Raw genomic sequence first — 6913 nt, forward strand, 5'->3', positions numbered from 1 at the left:
TCTAAACAGGTTAAAAAATATGAAAAAAATACTGCCCATACTCCTGGAAGCGTATACTATATATAACGTCCGACTAACCGTTGTCCACAAATAACAGCTGGAAGACAAAAAAACATGGTCACATGGGGCCGAATTCCAAAGATGCGCTTGGGCCCGTTATTTGCAACATGCATAACGTCGGCAATTCACATTTTATTGCCCTCGCTTCTGGGCTATAAATAGTTTTGAAATAAACGGTGACATCACGTACGCAAGTTTAGTGCACACGACGACAACCTGCAATATTATAAACATATACTACAGAAATGTTATAAATACATTGGTTTGCTAATTATGTTCAGTAATGGCAATTTCAAAATCCTTGAACTTTTGTAACACATCCCTGGAAATTACATGATCATGACAATGGCTACAGTTTTATTGGAAAGTAAGAACGAATTTGGGACGGGTGAGCACTGAGCAGCGAGGCGTTATCTCAGATGAACTCATGCCTATTAGTTTGTGTCGAACCTAGTGTCTCTACAGTGTGAGTGTTATCTGCCAAGCGAGTCAAAGTTACCCTCACACTCTGCTCAGTTCATAATATATTCATCAGATCAGATATGTATGTATGCTTATAACAGCTTGTACTCAGTGCATTGGACGAGTGGGTATACGTGTGGAATATTGTTGGTTCTGAATTTGAAGACTGGTTTACAGTAAAGATTTCTTGTGGAATTTCATCTGGGGGCTCCGGTCCTTTCGCCAACAACAATTTGTGAGTAGAATTTAATCTGTATTTTATTTCTGTATGCGAGAATAAGCAGTAGTACGGGCGATTTTGTTTTGGGTCGACATCATTGGTTGGACATCTCGGTTAGTCCTTGTTTTCCAACTACTAGCCTAGCTGAGAGGCTGTCACATAGCAAACAAATTATGTCATATTTATATATATACATATTTATTGTACTGTATCTCACCATACAAATACTCCTGCCACGTGCCGACTAGCAAATACCAAAATCCTCGTCTGCACGCTTTGCCACGATCCGCTAAATTGACCATATAAATGCATATAAACATAACAGAAAATTACCACACTTTTAGAGTTTTATTACAGAATTTATTTTAGCTAGGGCTAAGCACCCTTGACACCATTGTATTTAATATTATATTTAAAACTATTCATTCCGGTACGCCATTTCAAACATAAGAATCAATGAGAACACATCTAGGGACATTGTTCTCCAAAAAACAATGAACTAATTTAAAGATGAGTAATACTTCTTGTTATTCTGCAATCTATATTTTATGATTTTGCTTTGGTATTGTTTTATAACCATAGAACTATTATACATACCTCCCTGGTTACTGTACTGAGTAAACATAGTTGAAAGGACTGAAGATTTCTATATTCTTAACAAGTTTGGTCATTTTTAGCCCGTGATAAGCATTGTTTTCTCCCGTACGCGAATTTAATCTTAAATCTTAGCCCATACTTGGTGCACCCATACCAATGTGTGGATGGCAAGCTGTTGGTTGCGATTAATTTGTGTTGTAAAACAGCTGTTCTGAATCCAACTTTTGTTTATACGGGATAAGATATTATGCCATGTAACGTAATTAAATTGGTGAGGATACTTTACTGATGAAACATTGTATATAAATGTGATGTAATCATTTGAAATTTAACAGCAGAAAAAGCACCCTCATATACATATATGTGTGTTTATGGGTGACAATACAAAAGAGATGAGATACAATACAAAAACTGCATTTCTGCAAAACTGCTTGGGTAAAATCGAAAATCTAGACTAGACCATGGTTTGTATCGATGGAAACTCCATTTTTACCAAACATAAACAAACACCGTACCACCACAAGAGACTTATTGTGCGTTTCAACACAGACAAGCCACAACGAATTCTGTATTGAGGCATTTTTAATACTTAATAATGCTACCCTATACTTTGACAAATACGTGGAAGGAAATGTTACTAATTTATCACCTATAGTTTCTACAAAAAAGAACAACTCATAGCTGATAAACAAAGGACAAACATCACGTCTAAAAACATAACAAAACTAATAATTATCATAATAAAACTTTGACTGAAAAGTTAGGAAAGTAATGTACTTGTTGTGATATTTTGGCATTTAGGGATGAGAAAGATTATGTTTTTGAACTGTTTTTTTGTGTTTAAACAATTATTTTGTTTTTAGTCTAATCGTATTAAATAATAGGCTCTTTTTCAACAGACTATTTGTGTGTGTCTACGTTATGAGCAGTTTAGTGTTTGAGTATTTATAGAAATTAATTAATAAAACTACATAGTCATTAGAAGGAAGAACGAATTTTACGTGGTATATTGCACTTATTACAGAATAAATAAATAAATAAATAAATAAATAAATAAATTAATTAATTAATTAATTAATTAATTAATTAATTAATTAATTAATTAATTAATTAATTAATAAAATACAAATAATAACGAACATCTTATCTACCTAAGATCTGAGAAATGGTGTTGTGATATAGTTTGCTACACATAGAAAGCGTGGAGATGACAATTAGTGCGTCACAAAATATGACAACTCTTTTTAACTTCAAAGGGTTCAACGGATGTAGCCTAATCCAGTTATAAAAAAAATATTATGCAACATTCTGGTTGTCAGGTAATAAAGAATTTACCAAGTAATATTATTATATGTGTTACATTATGCAGATAACATCGATATATCTTCTGGTCATATGCGGCTTGACAAAATTCAAGTTGTCATGAATTCAACACTTGTATTTCATGTTTATGTCTTTGTATTTGTGTTTGAAATTTATAATAATTAAGTACAATTAATATTTGTTGTCAATAAAAACATAACTTGTGTAAAAAGATTTCCATTTATATCCAACATAATATACTTGTCGTTAAAATTATCGCATCGAGGGAGCATTTACTCGCCCATATATTTGTTACAGCGTTTTATTTTGTTAATGGTAGTAACTACAAAGAGCGCCGAATGTTTCAACATTATTTATATCACACGTACTGATAAGCACGTACAATTAGTCTGAAATATGTTTAGAAACCGTGAAACCAACAAAATATCAGATTAATTGAAAAATTATTAACCTGCTGTCACAGAGCCGCCAAACCAGCAAAACAATAAATAAAAACATGCAGCTCAATTCCATCAACCAAAAAAGGGTGTAATAATATGCAATAAGTGATGGAGCACTGAGCGAACAACGGGTGATTGACATTATTGCCCTCATCGTCGGGCTATAAAAATGTATGTACATTTTGAAATAAACGGTGCAACTGTTATAATAAGGACATCACGCATGCATGGTTGGTTTTCACGACATTACAATATTATGGAGGATCAACAACCTGCAATATTATATACATATATTACAGGAATGTTATAAAAACATTGGGTACTTTTAAGACACACCCAGTTGTGAGCCTTTGATCGATCGCATGTTTACTCTGTCACGCTCAGAGTTCTATTGCAGAGTGAGCAGCGATGCGTAATTTCACCTGTCTGTTTCGGGGAATAAAGCTGGACTATCTGTGATGAATTAACGTGAATTCTTTTTAGTCGAACCGGGTATCTCTACAGTGCAAGTGTCATCTGCCAAGTAAGTCGAAAGTCCCTGCACACTATGTTAGATTCATAGCAAAATCATCGGATCGGAAGACGTGTATGTATACTTGTGATACCTTATACTCAGTGTATTGGACGAGTGTGCAGACTGGTTTACAGTGAGCATTTTTTGCGGAACGTTATTTGGTATCTCAGATCATTTTCGAAATGCGAAACTCTTTTAGGGAGTATAAATTGATCTGAATTAGAAGTCCTAGCTGTAGTCACTGTATCACCATCATTAAACATGTGTGCTTGCTTATGTCATGAATTTGTTTTCGCGTATCTGTTAACCGACTTAATTAGTTGATTATTAGCTGAATTGCTGTGTTATGTCTGTCATCGTGTAGGCCTATTTGAAGTTTTGGACGGAACTTGGCTCAGTGGTTTAGAACTAATTACAAGATACCGTCGCTATTCTGACATCCGTAGTTATTAATGTAGTGAACGATTAATCAAAAGATATGACGTATTCAGTACTTAGTGTGATTGGCTTTATGATTGAAGGTTACGCCCTAGAGTCTTTTTACTGCATTGGAATTGGTTAGAGTTTTGAAAATGAATAAAGAGAGTTTGAGTTGGTCTTGACGAACACAGCACGATAGACGCAGTAGAGAGAGAGACGGCAGTCCAGTCGAGTCGAGTCCGAGAGAGTCTTGGGGCGAGCCTTGACGCAGTCCAGTCTTGGGCTAGTCTTGGGTCAGCCTTAAGAGAGTCTTGGGGACTTTTCCCCAGGGCGCTGTGTCTTATAGAGTGCTCCAAAAGATCGACTAAGACGAGAGCTGAAACGTATTTCGTTGTGTGTGTCTTATTTGACTGTAAAGTTAAAGTGACTTTCCCGATCCCGTACCTCAAGGGGACGATATAGAGACGAGACGAGATTCCCCCTGACAGTGTGGAGAACCCCGAGAGAGAGATTTTACCCCGTGATACTTATATGAATCGAATAATGCATTCCGGGTGTCTAAGTATGGAATGCGATAATAAACGTAAGGGACGTCTTTTTGAATACATATTTTAGTGTTTTACTCACGACATGGTATATCTTTAGCACATCCCATGCCACTAATGCTCGTGTAACAATCCGGCAGGCTGATGTGCGATCTGCTCTGCGATCTGCTCTGCTAAAAAATATGGTTGCCATGGTAGGACATGAATGTGAAGCTATCGTCGGTTTATAAATTAAAACATTCAGAAAATTCAGTTTTCTGAAGTCACCCCAATTATTACTAACCTGTATTTTCTGTTATTATTATATTCACTCAAGTTGACTTTTTGACCTAGATTTGGATAAGATGTCAAGAGGTGTCTGGATCGTGTTATAAGAATCGAAATATGTATTGTTTAAAAGAGACATTTAATTATTGTAATGTATTACGCGTTAAACACAAGAGATGTCATTATGTATTCCTTGTCATAGTATTAATTGATAATAGCCCACAGAAGTATACACTGCACGTACAAAAGGTACGTCGTGTTATGTGAGCCAAACGTCACCCCTGGACAAAACTGCACGAGTATCCGTGTAATGAATAAACAGATGTCCTGAGCCAATTTACGAGTGGCACAGTTATCTCGGTGACGTTTGGTATTTAAAAACTGGGACAGCGTGGTCCTGTTGGCTAGATACCAGCATTTCTACACACACACAATAGTTAGTCCTAGGCTTTGAGTTATTATATTATGTTGTTAATTTATAACATTGTTATTTTCATGGCCAGTTTATTTATGTAATAGATTATAGGTGTATATCATTGGTATATGTGACGAGTAGAAAATGTCGTTACTCCCTTTTGATATGGTGCCTGCAGTGCATAATTGTGCAACCAGCGACTCTTATCAACCGGATATTTGCGTTGATGAGTGGTAGGCTACGTTTAATGATGAACCATTGCAGAAGCTGGCGATCATACTGGAGGCGAAATCTATACAAACATATCATTATTATGAACTATACCGTCTATCAATCTAAATTATTCCGGTTAAATACGAATTGTGTATTTTCTTCTTGGTTAAGAATTCGCACAATAACAATATGGTAACAATATTGAATATTATTTTGTGTTTTGGGTTAATATCTGACCCGTCCATATGACCTCGTAACAATGAAATACTTTTTATTTCCGCAATATTCCGAGTTAGCATTGTGGAATATGAAACTATTTCCTTTTTTTACCATGACACGGTTACTAAATTTACCGTGCCGTCCATCTCCGCTATGTTGCGCCTAGTTTTTTCTATTATAATTATCCACGGGTCGCGTCTATTGCATGACATTGATCATCCATCATACACCATGCACTCTGTCGACAGTTCTATTAAGTTCCACGTATTTTTCTTGAAATATTTCTGCCGGAAGCTCGGTATTATCGTTCAAGTTTGAGGCAGCTAAAGCTGTTCTCATCACGTAGTGCCTGGAGTGCTTGTCATGAAAAATGTTGCGAGTGTTTTTGAACTTTCTACTTGACTTGTATCTATAAAATAGAGAACAACGAAATAAATCGAGTAAATTTCCTGACACAGTGCTCGTGACAACTAGTTTGTTTAAGTTTCTGTGCAGATATGACTATTTATATATTTGTCAATTATGTTGTCAGATACATTGACAGATGAAACTTGGCACATGGATGCGATGAACTAATGCGTAGATTTGATTAGTTTTGGTAAAAACCATGAATATTAATTACCTAATTCACATGATAATTAGCTGATTTTAATCTGTTCCATAACTTCCACTGATATCTGAAGAACCACTCATTTGATTTTAATGAAACTTGGCTAGTTTTGGGTAAAAATCTGTTTTTATTAATTACCTAATTTGCATAATTTTTCACAGATATCTCAAGTACTAATCATAACATTTCAATAAAACTTGGTACATAGATGTAATATGATACTGCACAGACCTGATAGTTTTTAGGGTAATATCAGTATATATTAATTACCTAATTTGCATAATTAATTAATTTTCAGTTTTTGATATTTCAAGTAGTAGTGATAACATTTCAATGAAACTTGGTACATAGTTACTTGAGGACTGTGCAGAGACCTAATTAGTTTTTCGGGTAAATATTTGTAAATATTATTCACCTTATCAGCATAATTAGTTAATTTTCACCTGATATCTCAACTACGAATCATCACAGTTCAATAAGACTTGTGACATATATTTTCTAGGACTATGCAGAGACCTGATTAATTTTGTAAATAATTGTGCATATTAGTTACTTAATTTGCATAATTAGTTAATTTTTTTCTGTTCCATGACTGTTCTTCTGATATC

Source organism: Saccoglossus kowalevskii, chromosome 8 (assembly GCF_978046115.1).
Source record: "Saccoglossus kowalevskii chromosome 8, keSacKowa6.1, whole genome shotgun sequence".
NCBI classification, from domain to species: Eukaryota; Metazoa; Hemichordata; class Enteropneusta; family Harrimaniidae; genus Saccoglossus; species Saccoglossus kowalevskii.